The sequence below is a fragment of the Pteropus alecto genome, unplaced genomic scaffold (genome assembly GCF_000325575.1).
Source record: "Pteropus alecto unplaced genomic scaffold, ASM32557v1 scaffold189, whole genome shotgun sequence".
NCBI lineage: Eukaryota > Metazoa > Chordata > Mammalia > Chiroptera > Pteropodidae > Pteropus > Pteropus alecto.
In genome coordinates this window covers 963,635-989,018 of record NW_006442117.1, presented here as the reverse complement: position 1 = coordinate 989,018, position 25,384 = coordinate 963,635, and the positions used below count along the sequence as shown (strand labels likewise).

The 25,384-nt window shown below is 58.2% G+C and overlaps 1 long non-coding RNA gene across 2 annotated transcripts in view; it reads right to left on the bottom strand.

Moving 5' to 3' along the window:
• The window catches only part of LOC112470027, a 35,344-nt gene that overhangs the window by 5,704 nt on the left and 4,256 nt on the right, over positions 1-25,384 (bottom strand). The window contains exons 3-4 of one of the 2 annotated variants that reach the window (XR_003042812.1): positions 2,780-2,928; positions 1,710-2,096 (exon numbers count right to left, since the gene is read on the bottom strand). This is a non-coding gene — a long non-coding RNA (uncharacterized LOC112470027). The remainder of the gene's footprint in view (positions 1-1,709; positions 2,097-2,779; positions 2,929-25,384) is intronic. The other variant, XR_003042813.1, reaches the window with a different exon arrangement.

The window sequence follows — 25,384 nt, the reverse complement described above, 5'->3', positions numbered from 1 at the left end:
AAGGTTCCAGGGTCACGTGATGAGCCGAAGCGCTGACGGTGGCCGCGGGTCATTAGGACCTGCGAGGGTGTCCTCTGCCCCTCCCATCATGGGCTCTCCCGGTCCAGTGCCTCTTCAGACGGCGCATCTGGGGAGAGGCTGGGAACCTGCCCGACCCAGTGAGCTCATCTTTGCCACTTCCTCCTGCCAGCTTGCCGCGCCCCCGAGGGCAGCCGGAGCGGCCCTGCCCCACACCGCACCCGTCCCACCCTCCCGCGGCTTGCCCCATGTCACCTTTTTTGACATCAAGAGCCTGTTTGCCTCCTGCTTCTTCCAAGTTCCTCCTCTCCTTCCTTCCGCCCAAGGCCTGGTTCTCTCCTTCTGCCTCTGCGGGTCCCCTTTCTCCCCTCACTCAGTCCCTCGCCGACAGACCCGGGGCACCCCGCAGGCACGGCGTGCCCCCCAAGTGAAGACCGCGGGGCGCGGTCCCCGCCCGCATGGCCGGGGAAGGAGAAGCTTTATCACCACGGAAAGGAGCCTCGGGGGCGACCCCGCTGACCGACCGCGGAACGCTTCCCCACCGCGCGGTGTCCCCTCCCCGTCTCGCCACGACTGTCCTGTCTGGGTCTCATTGCATCCCCTCTCAGCGTCAGGACCTTCTCTGCTGCGGCCCGGCCATCTGCCGGCGTCCACTGTCACCGGGGGGCCGTGCCCGCGTGTTCGTGGCCCCCTGCAGCCTTCCGCCCTGGGCCGCCTCCTCGCCTTCTCGGAAAAGAGCGGAGGCCACCGCGGTTGGTCCACTGTCACCTGTGAGCGGACGACCCCCGCCTGCCCTTCAGCTCTGCGGGGACCGCGACCCTGCCCGGCAACGCTTCCTGCGCCCTTCACCAGGAGGCGGGGTGTATCCTGCCTGCGGCTCCGGCTGACCCTGGCCTTGCCTTGGAAAGTGGGGTGCAGGGGGCGGCTCTGTGGCAGCTCCGCGGCTGGGTCTCCAGGGGCTTTGCACACGGAGCCCCATTCTCCTGGGACAATGCCCACAGCCGTCTGCAGACTAGGCCGGGCTCGTTTGCTGACCAGGGACGCTGCTGTCAGCCGTGCTGACCACGAGGCACTGCCCAAGGCGTGACTGAGGCCCGCTGAGGACAGCCAGTCCCGCTGAGCCGTCCAGTCCCGCTGAGCCGTCCAGTCCCTGCTGATCCGTCCAGTCCCGCTGCTCCGTCCGCGGCCAGGTAGCCACCTGACCGAGCTCGGCCCAGCTCAGCCGGCCAGCAACCTGCGTCATGAGCGGGAACAAGCACTCGTTGCCTTCAGCCAGTGGGTTCGGGGTGAGGTCGAACCTCTCTTCCGGACTCTGTCTCGCGGGTCCGATGGCACACGGGACGCCTTCCCTCAGACGTCCCAGCGTCAAGTCCGAAACTGACCTCAACATGCATCCCCATCCTCACCCGCCCCCACCCCCTGACGGTGGACACCTCGGTGGATACCGAGGACTCCGGGCAGCACCCCGGCCCCCAGGTCCTCCCCCGGACCCCGTCGGTCACGCGTCATCTCCCTTTCGAGTGGGTCCCCGCCCCTCCCCCTCTCTCCAGCGCCGTGAACTCTCAGCCGCTACTCTGGTTTCTCGCGCCTCGAAGCTCGCTCCCTGTCACTGGCTCTGCTTTGCCCTGAATCTCTTTTCTATTTTAACAGGGAGCATATTTTCAAAAAATTATTCTGAACATGTGACTCACCCGATTAAATTCTGTAACGGCTCAAAATCCTTCGAAGAGGCCAAAGTCTTCAGCCAGACTCCAGAAGCCTGACTTTCGTCCGCCCGTGAGAAGCCATCGCGGGTTCCTGACAGCCCTGGCTTCTGCTTTGAGACCTGGAAGTCGCACGTAGGATGGCCTCCGGGGGAGCCGTGGGCGCCGGGGACAGACAAAGACGCGCAGATCCGGCCAGAGGGAAGGGGTCTTGGCTGGACCGCTGGCCGAGGGCGCCTCGGGGTTCACAAGTGCAGTTTCAGAAGTAGGTGGTTCACAGGCTTCGGTCCGATCGGGTGTCAAGGGGGAGAAGGGAAGAAGGAAAAGCTGCCCATGCCCGCCAACCAGGCCGAGGGGTGTTTGCGAAGCCGTCATCTGAATAGCACAGCAAAGAGGAGGAGTAAGCGGAGCGAGGAACCGGCCGGACGGAGACGCCGGGCCGGAGGGCGGTCCGAGCCCAGCCCCCGCTCGGCCCGCTGCGCCGCCGCTCGGCTCGGCCCTCGGTCCACCCGGCCGCATCTCTGCACGGGCCGCGTCTTCTACCCAGCTCCTCATCCACCCGTGGGCCGCTACCGGCATCCCGCAGACTGGGTGCCTTACGGACAGCGGAAACTTATCTCACAATCCTACAGCCTGGAAGGTCCGAGTTCAAAGCACTTCCCGGCCCGGTGCCCGGTAAGGACCCGCTTCCCGGCCCAGAGCTGTGACTTCGCACGGACCCCACGTGGCCGAGAGCCGAGAGGAGGAGCAGACCCTGCCTCTCCTCATCAGGGTGCTAGTCTCATTCTCGGGGGCTCTGCCCTTGTGGCCTCGTCACCCCCAGAGGCCCCGCCCCCAGCCCCGTCGCCTTACAGGTTAGGGCTGGACGTGTGAACGGGCGGACACGGGCTTCCAGTCCACAGCGTCGCTCGTTATCCCTTACGTTACTTTTTAGGTTACAGATGTTGACCCCGTGGTCACCGCGTGTCAGCACGGGGTCCACGTGGTACGGCGGAGCTGTCCCCACGACCCGCTGGGCCGCCCCCCTCCGTGCCACTCATCCCAGATGCCCTCGTTACCTCCGGTTCCGCAGCCAGCGGTCGAGACGAGATGACAAGTCGAGGAGCTGTCCCCAGGCACCAGATCACACGCTCAGCTCTGCGTCTCCCGGAGCCGGCCGTGAGCACGCGGTAAAGGTCTGACGCCTTGGTGAACAATAATAATGACGCTATAAAACAGCCAAATAGATTCGGAGTGGTAAAATTTTATCAAAATGAGCACTAAAAGCACCATCTTCATTGTTAAGAATTAGGGATGTCATAAACTCGAGGCCCCTGAAGTTAACTAGGAGAGCTGGGCCGGCGGGGAGGTGACATGGGGGCCAGGGGCTGGCGGGGAGGTGACACCGGGGCCGGGGACCGGTGGGGAGGTGACACGGCCACAGGAGCATGCTGTCCTTCCGAAGTAGGCCTGGAGTGCAGCCAGAGCTCATCGTAGAAGCAACTTGGGGACAACAGTGACACTCGCAGACCAGCAGACCACGTGGCCCAGAGGACGAAGTGGCAGGTGCCGCCTGCCGGCCCGAGGACTAGAATCTGTTCGGTGTAGGAACCTTAAATCTTTCGATTTCTTATAGATCATGGGAGACACGAAGCTTAATGCACAGTCTCAGCAGCATCAATTGGGAAATGAAAGTTTTACTTAACGGAGAAACTGAGTAACACTTCCCTGTAATCTATAACATCTTACTCACTTGATCCGCCCTTGTCGACGCTTTATAAATTTACTGATATTAGGTCTAGTTTATTTAAAACACACACATCGCTTTTTAAATTCCCAAATAACCTTACAAAGTAATATCATTCTTTTTCATTTCACAGAGAAGACAGTGGAAAATCGAGAAGAGGCTTCCGATGTGGTCACGATCGATCACACATTAGGAGGCAGCAGATTGAAATGCGGGCAGTTCTCTCAAACACGGTCATTTATCGCCTCTAAACCAAAGTCACTTGGGGCCTTGGGTAACCCTGACAACCAAGCCAGGGACTCTGCCCTTCCTTTCAAGTTGAGGCCCAGTAAGGATGCAACTGCCTTATTTTTTTTTTCTTTTATTACCAAACAGCTCTAAGTCCCATTTTGACTTATTGCTATTTCGCCCTCACGAGCCATTGGAATTCTTTTGCAGAAATGAACAAAATCTAGTCGAGAACCTACCAAACGCGACGACGTCTTAGCTTTAATGGAGCTGGGCTGAGACCCCAGCCCTCTGCATAATCAGCATTTTCCCTTCGGACAAGTCACGTCACCGCTCTGGGCCCCCCGTCTTCAGCTGTGGGCATGGTGGGGGGGTCCACCAGAGATCCCCGAGCTTGAAGCAAGAGCCTCTCTGAACCCACCTGCAGGTGCTCTATAAATATGTGTCCTTTTTTTTCAAGAATAACGGTTCTTATTACCAAATAATGTAGTAATCAAAACAGCATGGCGCTGGCATAAAAATAACACGTAAATGAATGGAACAGAATAGAAGGCCGGAAATAAACCCATGTGCGCCGGCGAATTCATTTACAGCACGAGAGCCAAGAATATACCATGGAAACGGGAGAGTTTCTTCAGTAAATGGTGTCGGGGAAATTGGACAATCACATGCAAGCAAAATAAAACCGGAGCACTCTCTTACACCATACACAAAAGTTAACTCAAAGGAGATTAAAGATTCGAACGTAAGACCCGAATCGATAAAACTGCTTGACGAAAACATGCGCCGTGAGCTCCTCGACGATTTTCTGCATCTGACACCGAAAGCAAAGGCAACGAAAGCCAAAGGAAACGAGCGGGGCCACATCAAATTAAAAGCTTCCGCACCGCAAAGGAAACTGTCGGCGAAATGAAAGGCCGCCCCACCAAAATATTTGCAAATCATGTATCTGATAAGGGATTAATATCCGAACTATATAAAGGACTCATACAACTCAATAGTGAAACGAAACGAAACAAAACAAAGCCACCAAACAATTTGATTTAAAAAGTGGGCAGAGGGTCTGGATAAACGTTTTTCCAAAGAAGACATTCAGGTGGCCAACAGGTACGTGGAAGGCGCTCGGCATCGCCCATCGCCGGGGAGATGCACATCAAAACCACAGTGAGATGTCACCTCACACCTGTCAGAATGGCTGTCCCCAAAAAGACAAGAGATAACAAGCGTCGGCGAGGATGTGGGGAGAAGGGACCCCTCGTGCCGTGTTGGTGGGAATGTGAATTGGTGCAGCCGCTACAGAAAACAGTTTGGAGTTCCTCAAAAACCATAGACAGAACTACCACGTGACCCAACAATTCCACTACCGGGTATTTATCCGAACGCAACAAAAGCATTGCTTTGAAAAGATCTATGCACCCCCATGTTCACTGTAGAAGTATTTACAATAGCCAAGACATGGAACCTACCCAAGTGTCCATCTGTGGATAAAGAAAATATGGTACGTATATACAATAGAGTATCATTCAGTCATAGAAAGAAGGAAATCTTGCCATTTGTGATAACATGGATGGACCCTGAGGGCATTACACTAACTGGACTAAGATGAGAAAGACACATGCCACCTGATCGTTCTCATATGCGGAATCTGAAAAAGCGAACAAACAAAATTCTGAGCTCACAGATTGGTGGTTTCGGGAGGCAGGGGTGGGCTGGACGTAAAGGGTGAAGGGGCCAGAAGGCACAGACTTGCAGTTATAAAATAAATAATGCTGGGAGACGTAATGCACAGCACAGTGACTGTTAATTATACTGTATTGTATAGTATACTCGAAAGTTGCTAAGAGAATAAATCTTAAACGTTCTTATCACAAGAAAAAAAATCGTAACTATTTTGATGATGGGTGTTAACTAGACTTTTTTGTGGTGATAAGTTCTCAGTCTTTACAAATATCACATCGTTACATCGTACACCTGAAGCTACATAATGTACGTCAATTGTATCTGAATAAAAAAATAGCTGTTCTCTCTTCTCTAAATAGGTTACTCTTTTCCCTTCTCTCAGATGTATATCACTACTAAACCGATTGTCTACCTGGCAGCCACCTGAAGCTATGTCTCCATAAAATATCTTGATACGTCTCCTTTTTCAAACTGTGTAAAAATACTTCTCGAATCAATTTTAATAAATTTTCGAACATCCTTTGGCCCAATTAAAACATTACTTATCAGCAAATTTCTCTGTTGGTTTACTTTTGAATTTTAAGTCGAATTGAACTGGATTATAACATAAATAAATCTGCTAATAGAATATTATATTTCTTATTCTCCAATTTTCCTCATCCTATATGTCTGTCTGTCTGTCTGTCTATCTACCTACCTACCTATCATCATCTATCTATCATCTATCATCTATCTATCTATCTATCTATCTGTCTGTCTGTCTGTCTGTCTATCTATCTATCTATCTATCTATCTATCTATCTATCTATCTACAATCAGTTTGGGTTACATATTTTTGGTCACTAAGAACATAGTTGCAGGCTTTATTTGTGTTTTTCAGTCTCTACATATTAGCAGTTCCAAGGCAGAAGATGGAAGATATCTTACTTATTATAATTTTATTTTTTGTTATCTTATGTGTTCTTTATAACTGATGAATATGGAGCCTGAAAAAAATCTTTCAACGAAAGATGATAATCTGATTCCTAGGATATGGAGGATTTAAAATTCTCTGCCGCACGAGCATCTAGAATATTTCTCTTGATTGTTTTTCTTTGTCCACGGTGTTTAAGGGAGACGGTCTTTTCCTGTGTCGGGGCCTGCCTGGGGACTGCAACCGGGAAGGGGGTGCAAGGCTGGAAACGTGGAGGCAGCGTGAACCCTGGGGATTTAACCTCGTAAGCGGCTACGTTCACTCCCAGCTCCCGAGAGAGATGTCCCCGAGCCCCTCAGTGGCACAGCCCGGGACAGCTTTGCCCTGGGCTCTGGTCCATAGTGCCCTGTCACCCCTCCGTGTGGCAGACAGTTCCCAAACGGGCCTGGGCCGTCGGAGCATCTTGGCCACAAAGCGGGCCCAGATTCAGCCGCCGAGGCTGGATGGTTGACACGGAGCCACGGGGCCTCGGTACCCAGCGGGGCAGACGGCGCTGGCGGAGTTGGGTGCATTTCTTCCCAGACCCTCACGGGCAGCCAGGCTGGACCCTCGCGGGCATCCGGGCCACTATGCGCCATCAGATCCGAGACCAGCGTGTGAATTCCCCCGGCTACAGCCGCAGCTGGCTGAATGCAGCACTCGGTCCGGCCGCCTGAAAAAGGGACTTTCCTGATTAAAGCCCCCTTCTCGGGGTGGCAAGCGAGATGCCACCAACACGCTCGGCCTGAGGGAGCCCCTGGGACACGTGGCCTCCTCCTTCCCTCCTTTGTTCACGGGAGAAAGAGCTACGTGGAGGGACAGACATTAAGATAAATGACCTCACACATCGGGCCGTGTTCGCATCTGAGAACGAACGAAAGGTTAACCCGCGGCCTCGCTGAGCCGGTTACATTATCAATCAGTCGCTACAATGTGTCTTGGCTAAACGGTAATAACCCATAACCCATCGTTAGGGCGCTGCCTGGGGGCGTGCGGCGGCTGCCATGGAAACGACCCGCAGCGAGAGCTGACCTTCCGTTTCCCCTCTGAGGTACCATCTCGTCGGACGTAACAGGACGTTCAACACCGGGACGGGATATACACGTGTGTGTGTGTGCGTGTGTATGCGTGTGTGAGCCCGTGTGTGTGCGCACAGTGTATACACGTGTATGCATGTGTGTGCGTATGCACATGTGTGCGTATGCACGTGTGTGCGTGTGTGCAGTGTATGCACGTGTGTGTGCATGTGTGCGTGTGCGCATGTGTGTGGTGTATGCACATGTGTGCATGTGTGCGTATGCACTGTGTGCATGTGTGCAGTGTGTGCATGTGTGTGCGTATGCATGTGTGGGTGCATGTGTGTGTGCGCGTGTGTGCGGTGTATGCACACGTGTGCAGGTGTGTGCATATGCACGTGTGTGCATGTGTGCACTGTATGCATGTGTGTGCATGTGTGTGCGTGTGCGCGTATGTGTGCGTGCACACAGCACGATTAAAAAGCCGTCTCCAATAAGCCACCAGACATCATTCCCCAGAGAAACCAGCGAGACCACCCCCAGCTCCTCCCAGACCCCCCAGTGCGATGAGCCAGACCCGCTCCACGCCCGGGAGGCCGACAGGTGGAGGTTCTCTCTGACTTCACACGGAAGGGGATTCAGGAGACACGGCCCCTCCCAGCCTCCGACCCCCCGGCGTCCAGCAGTGGGGACCGTGGGGGCGGCAGCTGCCACCGAAGTCCGGGAGGTGGGCTGGGAGGAGGGCAGCACCGTGGTCCCACACGGGCCCCCTCGCACGAACCGGGGGACCCCTCCAGCTGTCACCATCTCGCGTGTGGCTTTCCGGGTCGGAGAGCGAACGTCACAATTGCTAACCCATTTTGCAAAAGCCAGCACCAAGAAGTTCTGGGAACGGTAATTATAAAACCCAGATCTGCAGACTTCCAGAAGCTCGCTGACAGAGAACAGTCCCTGGCCTCTCTCGTGATGCTTCCATGTACCAAACCGGGCCCTTGAAACAAACCGAAGATCGTCAGTCGAAGTGGCAGGATCCATGCGACCTGACCTCTCAGGTTCTGTATGTGACAATGCCCTGGGTGGGGGGCTGTCTGGTCCACCTCATTTTAGTAGCCTAAGTGATCATAAGTGTCGGGGAGGACCTTAGAATCAAAAAGACGAAGATTTTATTTCAACCCAATCAACAATCCTCAGAAGGGGCCCGATGTTCTTGTCTCGAGATTTGAGCCTCAACTTACCTCGGGGAAGGTTTTTACTAAGCGCCCAAGTCGGAGCGGTCTCTCCCTTTCCCTGGGGTCCCATCAGTTACCTTTTTCCTCCGCAGGTCCTGCCCGTCCTTCCTAGACAGCACGTTCCTTACGGGCGGGCATAACAGATAGCACAGCACCTACTGTGCGCCGGGCACTGTTTCTGCGCGTTCTAAGCGCTTTATTCTTTACTCGTTCTTTACGACGCCCCTGAGGAGCTGGTGCTCCTACATTTTCTAGGTGAGAAACTGTGAGGGAGACTCTGGGGAGCGCGCCCCAAGTCCCTCAGCTGGTAAGTGGGGGGCGCGATTCACCCCCGGGCCGCCTGGAACAGGCCTCTCTTGCCCGCGACGCCGCCCTGCCTCCTGTGGTCTCGGGGGACCTCAAGCTATTGCTAATCAAAGCCCCGTGCGACATTCAGTCAGCGGCCGCTGGTCAGGAGGAGAAATGGGCCTGACGGAGCTGGCAAAATAAACTCAGATTAATCACCGCCGCAGAGAAGCAGCTCGAAGCACGCGCCGCACTAGAATGCTGTCTCGGGGGACCGCGCCTGCAGCATGAAATTCTGCCGTGGTCTGGGCCGTCCACGTGGCGCTGGGACGCGGCTGGCCAGAAGGGTCGCCCTGGCGAAGCCCGAGTCTCCAGGGCTCGGTCAGCGGCCCTTCAAAGACCAGCACGGGCTTCGGTGGCAGCGGGAGGCGAGGCCGGTTCCAGCCCAGGCCCATCACCACTCGCGGGGGCGCCGGCAGATTCGACGGCACCTTCCGAGCCCGGGCTGTGCGCAGGCGCTGCTCGGGGTTCAGGGGCTTCGAGGCGAGCAGAACAGAGGACGTGCTCCCCTCTGCCAACTAGTATTTCAGTTTGGAGAAACGCGTAGGAAACGGGTCGAAGAAGGAAGGAGGGGAGTAAACGGGGCGACCGGACGAAGCCTGGCGTCGGAAGGGGGCGGAGGGAGAGCCCAGGCGGCCGGAGGAAACATCTCTAGAGAGACGGCGGTCGAGGACGCAGCCCGCGGCAGAGAAAGAGCCAGCGACGCACACAATATCGGGGGGACGGTCTCGGCAGAGGGAGCAGAGCCGGGCAAAGGCCTGGGGGGCGCCCCGGTCAGGGAGCAGAGACGGGCAACGGCCTGGGGGCCGCCCCGGTCAGGGAGCAGAGCCGGGCAACGGGGCTCGACGCAGGTGAGCGGGGGCGGGATGGAGGGGAGGAAGCATCAGCGTCCGGCGGGCCCCGTGGCCGGCGGTCAGCGGCGTGCGTTCGTCCCGGGTGCGGTGGGCGCTACTGGGCAACATCGAGTAAGAGACTGATCTGACCTACTCCGAACGGCCACATTCCATCCATCCGGGACACACCCGCGCGCAGGAGCAGTCGGTCTGCACCATCCTCTCTGGCGCCCTCACAGGTCTACTCTGCCCCGGCTCGTCCTAGAGACGGAAGCCAAGGTCACGTCCAGCACGAGAAAGGGGCCCTCGTACCCGTGGCTTTTTCCGCTGCCAAAATAACGAAGCGGCGATGCGCAAAGTTTACACCTTACGGAAGAATTCTACCCCGGCCTTTCTTTTCAATTCTTTCAAAAACTTTTTACTTTAAGAAACGTTTGTGTGACAATTACTCCTGCTTGTTTTTATTACTTGCTTAATTAAGAAAGTATATCCAACATAAAAAGACACGGGGTCAAAGAACGCAGGCCCGGGCTCCCTTGGAATGGAAACGATTTTAATTGATGCAATTTGCAGCCGTTTAAAGATTTCCTATCTGGCTATTAACACGGCGGGGAGAGAGCAGGCCCTTCGCGGTGACGGCCCAGTGGAGTGGTTGTGTGACTGTCACGTCCTCCGATCTCAGTCGGCTTGGAGTTCGCCGACAGTGGTGTAGGTCGGCGAATACTTCGTCCTCGAAGGACAAAGGACACAGAAGTGATAGTCTGCATCTGAGCCCGGCCATGAGCATCAGGAAGGAGGAGCAGCTGTGTCAGCGCGAAGGCTCTGCCTCCCTCGCTCCCCTGTGGAAAACCTTTCAAAGCCAGGACGGGAGTTGGGCGCTCAGATCTCCGGCTTCCCGCCGGAGGAGGGGCGGGGGGCTGGGCTCACCGCCTGGCTGTGTAATTCCGCAGCCCTGGCTAACAAAGACAGAGCTTGTCGAGCTGAGCATTTTCTGATTCCGTTTTCCAGTCTCTCGCTAGCTCGCAGTGGAGTCCCTGGCGCTTTCTGATTTGCATCTGTCTGAATTCTGCCTCTGGGGAGTGGGAGAGAGAGAGGCCAGGATGCGGAGAAAAGGGAGCCCTCGGGCACTGTTGGTGACGGTGCGCATCAGGGCGGCCACCGGGGAAAACAGTTTGGAGGTTCCTCAAAAAATTAAATAACAGAACTACGATAGAACCCAGCAGGTCCACTTCTGGGTCTTTACCCAGAGAAATCCAAAACACTAATTAGAAGAGATCTATGCACCCCTATGTTCCCTGCAGCGCTATCCACAACAGCCGAGATACGGAAGCCACCCAAGTGCCATCGACAGACGAGCGGGTAAAGAAGGGGCGAAGCGGACACACCATGGACTGTCGCTCGGCCAAGACAGAGTGAAATGTCGCCATTTGCGACAACATGGATGGACCTAGAGGGGATTATGTGTGCTGGGCGAAATAAGCCAGACAGACAATGACAAATGCCACGTGATTTCACGTACACGTGGCATCTGAAAAAAAAAATAAATGAATGAACGAATAAAACAAAAATAAACTCGTAGAGACAGAGAACAAACTGATGGTTGCCGGGTGGGAGGAGGTTTGGGGAATCCAGCCGGTAACGCTGTCGTGACTCCGCAGGGTGCCAGCTGGGCACTAATCAGGAGGAACACCTCCGAGGTCGCACAACTGCACACCCGAAACTGAGATGCAATCACATTCAATGTCAACCCTGACCGACAAATGAAAAACAAAGAAATGAGGGGACTATTCGCCGAAAAAAAAGAAGAGGTGTAGAAACGTGTCGCTTCTTCATCTGACTTCTCTATGGACAAAAAAATAAATATTTTAATCGCTTAGACAAGAATGGGGGAGATTCTGGTCAGGCGGTGGGGAGGGCTTCCTGGGAGCCAAGGACACCTGTCTGTCGCAGTTTCGAAGCGACACGGAGTCTTCCAGGACAGCCGTGACGACGCCCCTGTCCCCTCCCTCCGCACGGAAAAGTTAAGACAGGAAGGAGGACAAGCGGAGCACACGGACTCCTTCGACGAGCACGTCGCGTGGGAGAAGTTCCGCCAGGCTTGCGAAGTCGCCTGAGCCCCGGGCCCGTTTCTCTCTCTTCTCCAACAGCCACTTGCTCGCCAGGAGGAGGAGACGCAGCAGCCACCGGGAGCCGCCACCGGCAGCCGGGGCGGACGGGAGCGTCCTCGTAAACACGGCTCTCGTCGAGGCGCGAACCACACGGGGCAGAGGCCGGACGTTGCGTTTTTCACTAGACCCGGGCACGGGACAGCTTGGTTCGCAGTTGTCCGGTCACTGGATTCTCCAAGCCCGACTACCATCTAGTTAACTCTAGTCCCATCCAGTCGGGACAGAGAAGCTCCTAGCACAATGAGGCCACTGCTCTGGCTTCTGCCTAGCTCCCCGGTGGGCTTGACCGTCACCTGAGTCGAGCGCATTCTGCAGAAACGATTTTCTCAGCCACACCCGACAGCTGAGGCTTCAGGGGAGAGAGAGATGACGAGAGATGCTTCGGCTTTTAACCACTTTCCATGAACACATGAGGGAATCTGCTCGGGGGCAGATGCGTCTTCAAACTGCCCTTGGCTCCCCCGAAGAGCAAGCAGGTGCTCCTGTGTCCCGCGGGAATGCTTTCCAAATAACCGGAGGGCGCCCGCACCCAGGGCCAGCCCCTCCGTGGGTGTCTGCTCCAGGCCGCCCAGCTAAGCCATGGTGAGGACTTTGGGGGACAAACCGCTTGCAAACCCACCTGTAGGGCCGCGCATGACACGGCGCCTGCTCTGCACACGGGGCGTTTGTCGGCCTCTGCAGCTGGGGGGTCTCGCCCAAGTCCATTGCTGCACACACATGTACACATGCACACATGCGCGTGCACATGCATACACAGGCACACAAACACACGTACCCACACACGTGGCACCCAGGCACCCAGCCCAGGAAGGGCCCCCTTCCCTGGAGCCTAGATGCCCTTGCGTGTAAATTTAAAAGTAGAAGATTTAAAGGCACAGACTCTCATCTCTCTGGGGTGTTTTCATCACGATTCTTACAGAAGCTTTGGAAATACACGAGCTTCGATTGGAATCGCTTCCACGTCGCCAGGTGAGTCACTCGACTCTTCCCCTTTCCTCTCTCTGTTCTCCCAAGGCCCCTTCCCCGGTCCCGTCTAAATGCCCACGTCACCCTCCTCCGCGGAGACTTCCCTCGGCTCCCGCCCTCCGGCCCACCGAGCTCTGTCCTCCGTGGTCTCTGTGGCTGGAATGCCTTAGCCGCTTCTTTCCTCAGCCCGGTCTCGTGCGACACGTGGATTCGATTCTGCAATCTCGAGCAGCTTCATTATACCTCCCACCCGTTAGGCCTCTGACACTCAACATGACAGGGGCATCGAAGGCGCACACTCCAGTGCGAGTCCGCGTGGTTTCACATCTGAGCTTTCCCACTGCCCGACCTCGGCCAGTCACGTAACGCCTGTTAAAAACAACAAAGCAACAACAACAACAACAAGACAGCAGGTCCCACATGGAGCTGCTTATGCTACGTCCCATGTCACCAGCCCGAGACTTAACCACGAAGTGGAATCTTCAACCTGTCGGTCAGGACCCAGCCAGGGAGCATGAGGAAGGTCCTCCGCCTGAGAGGCCCCTGCCGCCCCCAAAGGAGAGCGACCTGGCAACAAGCAGCCTGCCTTGTTGCCGCCTGTAACTTCCTGTGCCTGCCCCCTCTGGCTGTGACAGCCTGCCAGTCTGCACAGCCTCTTGGAGCGTCCCTCCGTCTGCTAGTTTGGACGCTGGCCAACGCAGATCAAGCTGCACTCAAGCAAATGCTTAAAAACTTTAATATGCCTCAGTTTATCTGTTGACACACTCCTGACGAGCACGTGCCATATGGGGCTGCCCCGAGGATGAAACGACTGAAGGGTGCGTGAAGTCCGTCTTCTCCGCGCTAGATCATGTCCCAGCGTCGTCCCTAACACCGGTCTGGCCCCCTACATTCTCGTAAGGTTTCCATAACCCCTTGCGCCCCCGATTGTCACGCCGCAATGTCACCCCTCGACTGCGGCTCAGCCCTGCCGTAGCCTGTAGGAAGGGATCCCACACGCAGCCGAGGGGAAGCAGACGTTCTTGCTATGAGCCTGAAGTCACAGGTGATCTTTATCCAAGGTGTTGGTCCAACGTCCGCTACCTGACCTGTCGGATTTGGAGGCACGGGCAGCACCCAGCTTTCTCTATGCTTCTCGGGCCCCGCCCGCCGCGGTACAGCTGACGGCGCTCACAAGCACTGTTACTCCACGACAGTCTGATGGATGTGCCAGCGTACACGGTCCAGCCCTGCGGTCCCCAACCTTTGTGGCACCAGGGCCCGGGGCACCTACGAGCATCTGACGCCTGAGGATCTGAGGCGGAGCTGAGGCGGTGACGCCGGCGCCGGGAGCCGCTGCAGACACAGATGGAGCTTCGCTCGCTCGCCCACCGCTCACCTCCTGCTGTGTGGCTGGGTTCCGGACAGGCCACGGACCGGTACCGGGCCACGGCTCGGGGGTTGGGGACCCCTGGTCTAGCCAGCAACTAGGACGTGTCACCGAGGGGACTCCCCGGCTGCACGAGGGCCACGACTGCGGGACAAACTCGTGAAGCCAAAGAGGGCCGGACGTCCACGGCGAGAAATCCCGTTCGAAGAACCTATTGTTCCAAGTTAACAAAATAAACCGCTCTCAAGCCGCTCACTGGGGTCCGAGAGTCCAGACCCTTTGCCAAAATGTTTTGTAAACCAAAGCGAAGTAGGGAACTTTAATAAAGCCACGGCCTCGGGTCTGATCGTCCTCAAACTGCGGCGCTCACGTCAGTTCACCGGAATTTTCCTTCAGGACGCGTGTCAGTGATTTGGGTTTCAAGCCGTGGAGATGACCCCGGTTGGCAGGTGATACGCGCTTCTCTCTTCCAGGTAAATTTTTTCCGCAGCCAACGCCAACCACGAATGTTAACAGGCCACCGGCGCGACTCTGATCTCGTCAATGTGAGTAAGTGGGCGCGGGCGGCGGCCCTTTCGCCGGGGGCAGCAGTTAGGCCGAGAGGAGACTCGGGGAACACGGGGAGTCACTCTGAAACTAGATTTCGGGAACTCGCTCTGTGGAAAGCGCAGCTCGCACAGCGATCTCAGGGGCGAGGCCCACGGCCCAGGCGCCACCTCCCTCCCGACGCCAGGCGAAGCGGCTCACGGGCCCTCTGGGCCGCGTCGGCGAGGCTGGGATTCTTCCGGCTCTCATCACAAGCGTCTGTGATCACCGCGTCTAGAATCTTCCGGGTTGAGGAAGAACCTTCATTTTCCACTTACCCACATGTCGATTGCATACGTCCCTACGGCGGTAAATTGCCAAGGCTCCCTGAGGCCTTTACCTGGGGGAATCGCCATAGGCCGTGCCGAACCTTGACCAAGGTGCCCGCAAGGGACTCCAGGCTCGTCGGCAGGATCACCGAGTTCCGGGATGAGTGTCTCAGTTCAGAAGACAGGGAATTCAGCAGTCACGAGGGCCCAGCACGTTGCAATCACGCTGGGAAAGGGCCTAGGGACTGTGCAGCTCGTTGAGCTGAGACGGCCTTCCGGGCGGGGGGCCCAGGAGGCAGAAAAATTATGACTCGAAAGCTGAAGTATGTGCAAAAAAGTATAAACACTTGGAAATTGCTGAAGGAATATTGGTTTCAACCGCCGTCGGAGACACGCTATGTCACAATCGTTCGGTTATCCGACCTTCCCGCTGTGCTAGTGTGTCTAAGGCCCGGGTCTTCCTCGGCTTTGGCCCTTGTGCCTGAAACAGAATCGTCACTCACTGAAGAGCGAGGGCAGGGACCGGGCCGTGTGGGTCCCTGGCCCAGGCCGGCGAGTCCTGGGCGGCTGTCCTGCTTGATGTTCGTTTTCATTTTGGAAAATGTCAAGGTATTTAAACTTGACCCATAGTCACTTATAAAAAGCTTATAAAGCATCTTCCTCTGCACGCAGCCAGCATCCGGCCAGCAGCCAAAGTGCCATTACAGTCCCTGTGACTGTCTGGTGCAGGGGAGGCAGGTGTGCCCGCTGACGGGTAGCTGGGGACGTGACCACACAGTCCTATGTGGTCCAGGGTGTCACCATCCCTCCTCCCACACCGCCCGGGCCCAAAGCATCTGTCATTCTGTTGCCTTTTTTGTTAAACTTTAAAAAAAAAAAATTTAGTGATTTCACAGGGGCAAGGAGAGAGCTCAATGGGAAAGAAACTACGTCCAGCCGGACACGTCCCCTGGCCGCCTGAGCTGCAGCAGAGACACATGTGTCACCCGCGGAGTGCGGAGTGAACCGTAACAGCACCGACCAAGGAGCTTCGCAGGCATCAGAGCCACGGCGGAGCCGCCGAGCCACACGCGGCAGCTAAGAGTGGGCACGGTGGGCAGCGTGCGTCAGCAACGCGAACGGACAGGCCGGGCAGCACGCGTCCCCAGCCTGCCGGCCGTGTGGGGACAGGCACAGGGACGGACCACATCGAACGCACCAAGACCGTCACCAAGGCCTCCGCTTCGCCATGCTGCAGCTCTGCAAATCCGCCACCACCCTGTCCGCGCAGGAGACTTAGCAGCAGGTGCGCCTCAGCTCAGGCGGGCGGATGCCAAGCAGGAGGGCGGGGGATGGGACAGGCCGGCGAGGGCCACGCAGGGAGGACGCCGCACAGCGCAGAGCGTGCGGGGTTCGCAGGCTGGAGGACGGCTGTGCCGCGCTCCGTCGTCGCCCATGCTCTGCCAGGCCCGGGACAGCGGGCTGACCGTCGACTCTGCGCCCCTGGGGACAGCGAGCTGACCGTCATCTCTGCGCCCCCGGGACAGTGGGCTGACCGTCTCTGCGCCCCTGGGGACAGCGGGCTGACCGTCGTCTCTGCGCCCCGGGGACAGCGGCCTGACCGTCTCTGCGCCCCCAGGACGGCACACGCCTCCTGCCGCCGAGACGAGATCTAATGTGCCACAGCCGACCGCGGCTGGCGCTGGGGCCCGTTCTTTCCGGGAGGCCTGGAGGAGACATGTCTCTTTTTAGGGTGTCAGGAATGTTGGGAATATTCACTGAGGGAAAAGCCGACATACCGAGCCCGGGGCCCAGTGGGGACACTGGGCGGGAAGTGGAAGGAGCCGCCTCAGACAACTGCGTGCGGCGCTGGGGGACGGGCACGGCCCGGAGCAAAGGAGCCTCTTTCTGAGAGTCAGACGAGATCAGCTCGAAGCCCCTCCACACAGCACGGGGGACCCCTCGCACTCCTCGGGGGGCCGTGGGTGCAGCCTTCCCAGACACCGCTGGCCCCGGCAGCCCGTCTCCACTGGACACCTGCCACCCACCTTGTGTCATTAGGCCCCTTGCTTCTCCCCCAGCGTTAACACAAATGGGGGCTCTCCCAGACTCCCCCTGAATCATCCCAAGCCCCTCAGGCCATGTCTCTGTGCAGGCAGCAGCGTCGGACACTTAAACCAGGCTGCTGGTCACGTCTGTCATCTCCGGTCCCTTCCCGCCCCTCCCCCACCCCCGGGCCTCTCCAGTGACAAGGACACGGAGCTCAGGATGACTCCTGTGGAGGGATCTCGTCTTCAGGCTGAGATTAACCATCTGGGGAAGTCATTTCTTTTCCAATAACATCAGACAGATAACCATTCCTGTCTTCAAGAGACCGCAGCCCATTTGGAAAATCACGTAATAATTATCAGGGCGGCACGGAAGAGAGCAGGTCAGCCTCGGAGCGTGGAACCGTCCCCGGCTCCGCCCTGACAAGGCGGCTGACCTCGAACGAGTCCCCTACCTGCTCGGTCCCTCTCCCGTAGGACGCGGATCGCACACGCAGCAGGAGAGCTGCTGGCGGAGACTAAGGACGTGCGCGTGTGTGTTCACAGGGAGCGGAGCGCTCACCTCGCGCCGGACGCGGTCAGTGCCTGGGGTTTTACCTGCCTCTCGAAGTACCCGGCGTAGAGCGGCTGCACAGGAAGCGTTAGTCGCCTCCCAGAACAAGGCAGCGACAAGGGGAGACATCAGTGGCAGGACGAGGTGGCGGGAGGAAGCGCCCCCCCCCCCATCCCCAGGGCCTCAGAGCTCTCGGCATCCCCCACAGATGAGGGAGAGTGGAGAAATGGGAAGTTGGGAAATGTGGTCCGGCCGCATCCCGCCACGGCCGGCAGCTCTTCTGCAGGAAGGAGGACACACCTGGGTGGGCGGTCACCATCCTGCCACCCGCTCCGGCTGCAGCTTCTTCACGGCGAGCTGGGGGACGGCAGTGACACCCGCTCACAGGGTCAGCGTGCGGACTGAGCTGCCGTCACGCGCTAACTCTTAGCCGCCACCGTTAATACTGAGAACCGGACCCGCCATCGTTTACCAGAGTTGGGAGCCCGCACCTTGACGACGGAGCCAGAGCCCCGGGGTTTAAGACACAATTCGGGGCAGAGCCTGACGCGAAGCAGCCACTGCTCACGGCCTCGGAGTGCGGGCCCCCCGCCTGCCGCGCGGGCCCCGCCACGTTTTCCCACATGGGCCTCTCAGACTTCGGCACGGTGGCCCCCCTCCCCCACGCGTGTCCCCTCTGGGTCTCCAGCCCATGGATCGATCTGCCACTGGCTTTCGGCCGCTCGGACATCCCCAGCCGAGTTGCCTACGCAGAGCCCTGGCTCGGGGGACGGACCCTGTGTCACACGGAGAGCCGGCGTCCTGAACTGTCTAGCTCGATAGGAATTCAGATGTGAAATGAATGTCCCGTGTCTGGTGTTTCTGATCACTTCCTCTCACTCTCGTTCCCCTCGCATTCCGGCAGATTTCATAACATTTCGGTCGCTTTCGGGAACCACGACGGGCCAGCCCGGTTCCGCGTGTCCGTTTCCCACCCCGCCGGGGGCACGGCGGGGCACAGAGCCGGTCTCCTCTCCCCCACCCTCCCTCTGTCTCCTGCGTCTGTCGCTTCCAGAATCCATCCGGGAAGGAAGGACTTGGGAGAAGACCAGGGTCCCTCACGTGTCTGGCAGGTGCTGCCTCCGGCTGGGCCAAGCGCAGACTCTCCTGGGGACACCGCAGAGTGGACCGAAGCAGCCGCTTCCTGCCGCAGCCACATGGCCCCAGGAACCCTGACACTCGCTGCCGGCCGAGCAGTCCCCTCGCGGCCACCACGCCGCCCCCGCCTGCCTCCTCTCCACCTGCTCGCCCAGCAAATCTGCCGCCTGCTCCGTGTTCCCCTGGCTGAGGACGCGATCGCCTCTTACGCCACCCCAGTCTGTGAGCGCTCCCTGTGCAGAGCTCCGTGGGAGACGCAGCTCCACAAAGGACGCGCTTAGACGAGGCCCCCAGGGCAGGGCTGGCTGGGAACGCCCCGAGCCGCCCCGGACGAGTGACAGGCGGCAGTGCAGCGCCTTCCTGTGGTCCAGATCCTCTTAGAAAAGGTTTGGCTTTGGCCCAGAACGCGGCCTGGTCCCCGCCGACCTTCCCTGTCCTCCCCTCTGTCCTCCTGACCGGATCTGTGGTGCTGGCTCCAATTCTTATCTGAAACCAGGGCCAGACGGGCATGTGGACACCCCAGGCAGGCTCGTCACTTGGCGTGCCTTCAAGATAAAGCCCTGCAAATATTTGTTCCGTGAAAGATCGCAGGGCCAGGGAGAAACCCGATTTTCTGTTCACGATTGGAGGTGAACAGAGATCGTCTACCATTCGTTGCTGCTGGCTGGAGAACTGATGTCCTAATCAATGAACGCCCAACGTCTTCCGGTAAAACGAGTCTCACGGTTTCCCGTCGTTTCTGCGGGAGGCAACTCCGTAGGAAGCAAACACAGAACTTAACATCCGAATAACAAAACAAAACTCATTCCTAATCCACGGCACCACACTACGCGCCGCTCGATTTCGAGCCGTCCGCGGACGGCCCCGTCGGCTTTCAGGGGGCCGCAGAGGCGCGTGGACGTAACTCCCAGGAGGACAGACGTCGGCCGCTGGGAGAGGCGTCCGCGTGCTTTATCTTTTATCTTTTTCTGTTGCTGTTCTTGTCGTTTTGTTGGCTGGTTTACTTTTCAGCGTCCGGTCCAGCTTAACCTGCTCGGGTCAGCGTGAGAGCCATTCGTGCCCACGCGGTTAGGTGAGGTGGGGCCCGGGCACCGGGGCCAGTGGGTTTATCCTGGAGACGGTCTCGGCCCCGGTTCTGGCTTCTCCTGGGACGTCCAAGCACATGTCCCACGAAGAGCTCCTGAAACCGCCCTTGCCGCTTAGGACTGCCGTCCGCCTGCGCTCACACGCCGGATCCGGGCCCGGACTCGCTGTGTGGCCTTGGCAAGCAGTTCTGCATCTCTCTGGGTGACCCGCCAGGGTGTCGGGGGTCCGGTTGGCACAGGCGCAGTCCGGCCGTCGGAGGCTCCCTGAGCAGCGTTGCTGGCCGTGCGGCCATCTCCGTGACAAAAGTTCCCCAGCTAGCACGCAGAGCCCTCGGGCCGGCCACTTACGTCTGCGGTCAGAATGCCACCCAGATGCCAGTTCCCATTCTCCCTTCCCGGGTCTCGGTCCCTTAGGTGACATTGCGGATGGGGATCCCATCCTGTGCCACCAGCCAGACCCCACCTTCTGCTCACGAAGACATCACACCGAAACAGAACAAGGGACAGAGACGCCAGGATTGTGTCTCAGACTTTGGACGCAGACCTTCCCAGGTCCGAAGCCGCGGCTGAACCTCTCCCCAGAGGGCGGGGCTCAGGCAACGTGGAGCGAGCCGCCTCCGTCGCCTGCTCGGCGAGGCCTGGATGAGCGGATGGACACAGAGCGCTCTGCGGGCGTCCAATGGTCAGGGCCCCACGGGACCAAGCAGGGAGCTCGGACCCTCAGGGTCTTCTGTCCCAGGAGAAACTGGATGCTTTCCTGGGGACCGAGGGGACGGGCAGAAGCCTCTTTGCTGCAGACGTTTTTGCCACGAGCATTTTTGCCGCAGAACTAATTGGCCATAAAAAAATAAAATAAAATTGCAGGTTGACAGTGTGGTTTTTATTCGCTTGTTTGGTCTCATTTCTCGATTGACGAAGGGGTGGAGAAAACGGTTAAATAGAGATGGTCTTAAAATAGCTAATGTTTCTCCCAGACGCGACCTTCCCCCCCAGCAGGTGTCTGGCTTCCTATTTTGGGGGCAGCTGCCTCGGGAGCAGCGCGTGAGGCGTGGAGGGGCCTCTCGGGGGCTCAGGGTGGAGCCCGCATGTCCCTGGGATCAAAGACAGCGCTCAGGTGCCATCCGCAGATAAAACCAGCTGTTTGCTCAGTATCGCCACAAATGCGCGCGCATCTTAAATGCGTGCAAATGTTCTGTTTCGAAACAGGCTTTTTAGTTTCGTTATTCATTTTTAATGTCCCCTCTTTTATTTGCCGTAACGTTATTTTATTTTTTTACTGCAGAATTGCCTTACGACCAATCAGTTATGCGGCACAATGTTTGTGGCAGAGATGTCCCCGGCAAACACGGAACACGGGAGCCCGGAGGCCCACGCGGAGAGGGCTGGGGGCTCGTGCACAGGGACGGGGACCGGCCTGCCCAAGCGCCTCCCTGACTCGGAGGCACGAAGCTGGGGACCCCCGGAGTCAGCTGCGCCTCCTCCGCCCACCCGCAATGCAGGACGCACCCTGCTACGGCGCCACCCTCATCGCTCCCACCGCCATGTCCCCCCTGCAGTCACGCTGAGGCAGAAATCAGCTCCCTCCCCGCCCCCCGTCTGATGCTGAGTGTGTTTCTCTGAGTTCATTTTGTTCAGTAAATTAGGAGTCTGCTATCTGCCGACAGTTATTCCCGGGGGAGAGCGGGCAGCCAGGACAGTGCCGCCCCTCTAAGGAGCATCTGAGGACGCTCAGAGCATTAGGCAGCATCACCCTGGGATTGTCAACCTTCAGAGAGGCAGCTGAGCTCAATGCCCTGTGCCGCCTCCCAGCGGCGACGGTGACAGGAGGCGTGGTCCCTGAGGGGCACGTCCCTGGGAGGTCAGACCTGGCTCGACGTGTGGGGACCGGAATGAGACGCTGGGCGCTGGGAGTGGGGGTGCTGGAAGAGGAAAGGGGGGTGGGGGAGTTACCTACGTCTCTCGGTTCTGCCTCAGGGACGCCCAGAGTGAAGCTGGATCCTGTAACCAGCCATGGCTCTGAGGACGGAACGGACGGGTGAGCGCGCTGCCCGGGCCTCGTCCCCTCCGGGGTTGGGGGGGAAGGCTCCAAAACAACCCCCGATTCCAACACCGGGCAGGGCCGGCCCCCAGCCCACCAGCTGCCCAAGGGCACAGTGGCATGGGCAGCAGCAGGGGCCAGCGTCCTCGCGACAGATCCAGACCGGAGGCAGATGTGCACTTCAGACAAGCCAAGAGAGCAGCCAACGCCCGTGCGCAAAGACCAGACCGTCTACGGGGACGATGCGGTGACCGCAGTCACAGTCCCGCCGAGGGGAGAGACATGACACAACTCGAACCCCTCCTGGGACCGGGGGATGCTCAGCACAGTCTCCTGGGGAGGGAGGGCCAGGCCGAGACCTGGCGGAGGAAGAGGGGCTCTGAACGGCATCGTGTCACGTGTCCCTTGCAAGGAAGTTGTAAAGAGAAAGCCAGAGAAAGGCCGAAAGCAGCCGCAGGGCTTCGCGCCAACGCGCCAGGGGCAAGAGACGCTCGAGCGACGCGGGGGGGCCGCGCGTGACGCCCGGGACGGCTCCGACGTGGCCGAGAGCGAACTTGTTCTGCAGAACGTCCTGGGCGATGGAAATGAAGGGAAATACGGTAATCGAAACCTCGAAAGCAACAACTGGCAGGAGCAGGGTCAGCCAGGGCCCGTGGGACAGCGAGGGCCCGGGGGACAGCGAGGGCTGCACTGCGCCAGTGTGGACAGGCTCCTTGGGGACGATGGGGAGCTGAGTATCTGCTGGGTGATTTTAAACGGTGCCTGAAAGTGGCCTTGCTACCGCCATCGTTAATTTAAACAAAGTCGGAGCTGGCTCTGAAGGGAGACGCCCCACGTCCTCGGTGGCAACATCGAAAGGAGGCGAGGGACGGGGTCACCGGAAACCAGCCCTGGTTGTCGGGTCTGATGCAGCCCCTGGGGCCAGTCACGCCCGCACAAGCCTCCCCTGAATGCTCCAAGGCCAAACACCGCGACGTGTTTGAACCGAGACGTGTTTTACGAGGTGGTGTCCTGCCCCCTCCCCCGCTCCACGTGCCCGGCCGTGAAGCAAAGCGCAGCGGACGCCCCTGCACCGTGTCGCACGCCTCACGGACCGTGACGCCGACGGCATGTGCGCGCCACACGGGAGCCACGAGGTAGCAGGCCACGCCGGGCCCCGGACCTGGGTGACACCCGGGTACGCACAGTTCCTGTTCACCCCTCTCCTGCCCTGGGCGCAGGCGCACCCGTCGCTCTCAGCCGCGTCCCCCACCCGGCCCCCACCCGTTCCCTTCCTCGGGCCTGCATTCACCTCCCCGCAAGGCCCGAGGCGGCCGGCCTCCGATTGTATCCTCTTGGGGTCAAGCTTACTATGGGGCGACAAACGAAACTGCGGTAAATAGCGAGTGAGTTAATGGCCCAGTGGTCGCAAGTGATAAAGTCTTAACCCCGAGAAATAGTTCACGGTGCTAACCCAGGCGTGTGGAGAGTTAATGGAGACGGTTTGGGGCCAGCGAGCTCGCTGGCGGCCTCTGGAGTCACGCGAGACACAGTTGCCTGAGAGTTAGGCTGGTCCTGCGCAGGTGACGGGCATTCCTATGGCCAGACCCAGGGCGACGGCTGTGACTTTCTGGTCAAGGGGCTGCACGTCCATGTATTAGGGACGCAAAGAGGAAGTCTGACTCGGTGTGTCTATTAGGTTCTGCTCAATATCTCAATGATCTCGTTACTGCCCTTCCAGAGAGAGGCGCATGGAAATAATCTCACTGGTGTGGATTCCTACGTGTTATAGCCGAAAGTGACCACGCTGGGTACTGCGTTGATCCGGCCGTAAATTATGGAATTAACTTTGCTAAGATATAATTAGCTGGGCATGCAAAATCTACACACACACTGGAGCCTATGAAACGGTGAGAACTGTGATACGTAATGGATGTCTCTTGAAGTCGTAGATAAATATGAACGTGTACACTTGCAGATGCCTGAAAGGATCCTGCGTTTGAAAGAAAATCTATAATGACGTCTGTTCAAAAACAAGAGTCCTTTACACCATGATTAATCACTCCCCGATTTAAAACCTCGGGCTGCTATTTACAGCGCGGTTCACCTGCACGCGCACACTTGCGGACCATGACTGCACACGTGCGCGTGTGTCCAACGCGGTGGCTACAGCACTCAGCTCACCGGCACGTTCCTCCCGTGTGTGAGTCTCACGTTTTTGTTCCTTCCCCAACCTGCAGCCACGGACAAGGCAGGTCCCGGCGAAGGCCGGTGCCCTTGGCCCATGACTCCGCCCACAGGAAGGACGGTCTCTGGGGCCCTCGTGCGAATCCGCCACCACTGCTCCCGGGGGGGGCGACCATAAAGGAACAGGAACCCCTGGAAATGGAGTCTTTTTTCTAGCATTTCCTGCCCTGTGGACTGTTTTTCTTGCTTTGCTCCTGGTTTTCCTGGGGCCAGGGACACCTGAGCGGCCCTCGTCCCACGGAAACGCTGCGGCCCAGTCACCCCAGGGCTCCGCCTGCGGTTCCCGCCCGGCTTCCGGAACCGGGCCTTCGGGCCTTTGTTTTCGGGCCTTATTGTGTTGTACGTCATTGACCGTTACTTTATTCTACTGCTGTTTTTATGAGCAAGTTCAGAAACTTCCAGTCTCAAGAATATGAAACGATTCCATCTGTTGTTCCCGGGCTGGCCGGAATGGCCGTGTAGGTTTCGGGATCACTTTCAACGCGGAATCGAGATGCGTGATTTATAGGAAATCACGGAGTCGGTGGGCGAACGGCGGGTTCCTTTCTCAAGATTTTCGTTCTGTTTCTTTTTGTCTCTCGCCCACGTTCTTTGGCTTTTCCTGGACGGGGGTCTCCGGGCCTCTGAGAGGTCATTTCCTCCCACCAAATCAAACCACCGCCTCTGCACGTTATTTCTTGTTTCTCACCACGAAAAGCCACCCGCGGCGGAACTGACACCGGCCCACATGCCTCGCGCTCATCCTCCTCTGCCCACCCCCTGGGCATCGCGGCTTCTGACGGCCCCCTTCCGAGCGGAAATGAGACCCAGGACGCTCGCACGTCACGCGCCCGGATGCGGATGTGGAAAACACAATCCCCATTCTCGTGAGAGAAGAAGCCCAGCATCACGGCGGACGCGGGAGTGGCTGGGGCGTCACCTGCAGGGACGTCACCCGGCCCGGCACCTCTCTCTGCGGCTACACCGGAGACTGGTCATCGGTGGCCACCTCTGGCTGAGCCCCGCGCGCCGACCCTGGGAACAAGCCCGGGGCCGCACGGTCCTCGGAGTGGGAAGGGAACCTGCATATTCTCCTGCTCGCGTGTCCACTTTAATGTGACGTCCCATGACACGCTTTTTCTCGCTGGTTCCCTGACCTGGGCTCTGATTGCTCCCTCGAGACATAAGCACGCTCGGCCGCAATAAAACGGGGCGCAGACGTACTTCGGTTTCGGTGGGACTGTTCTCAGCA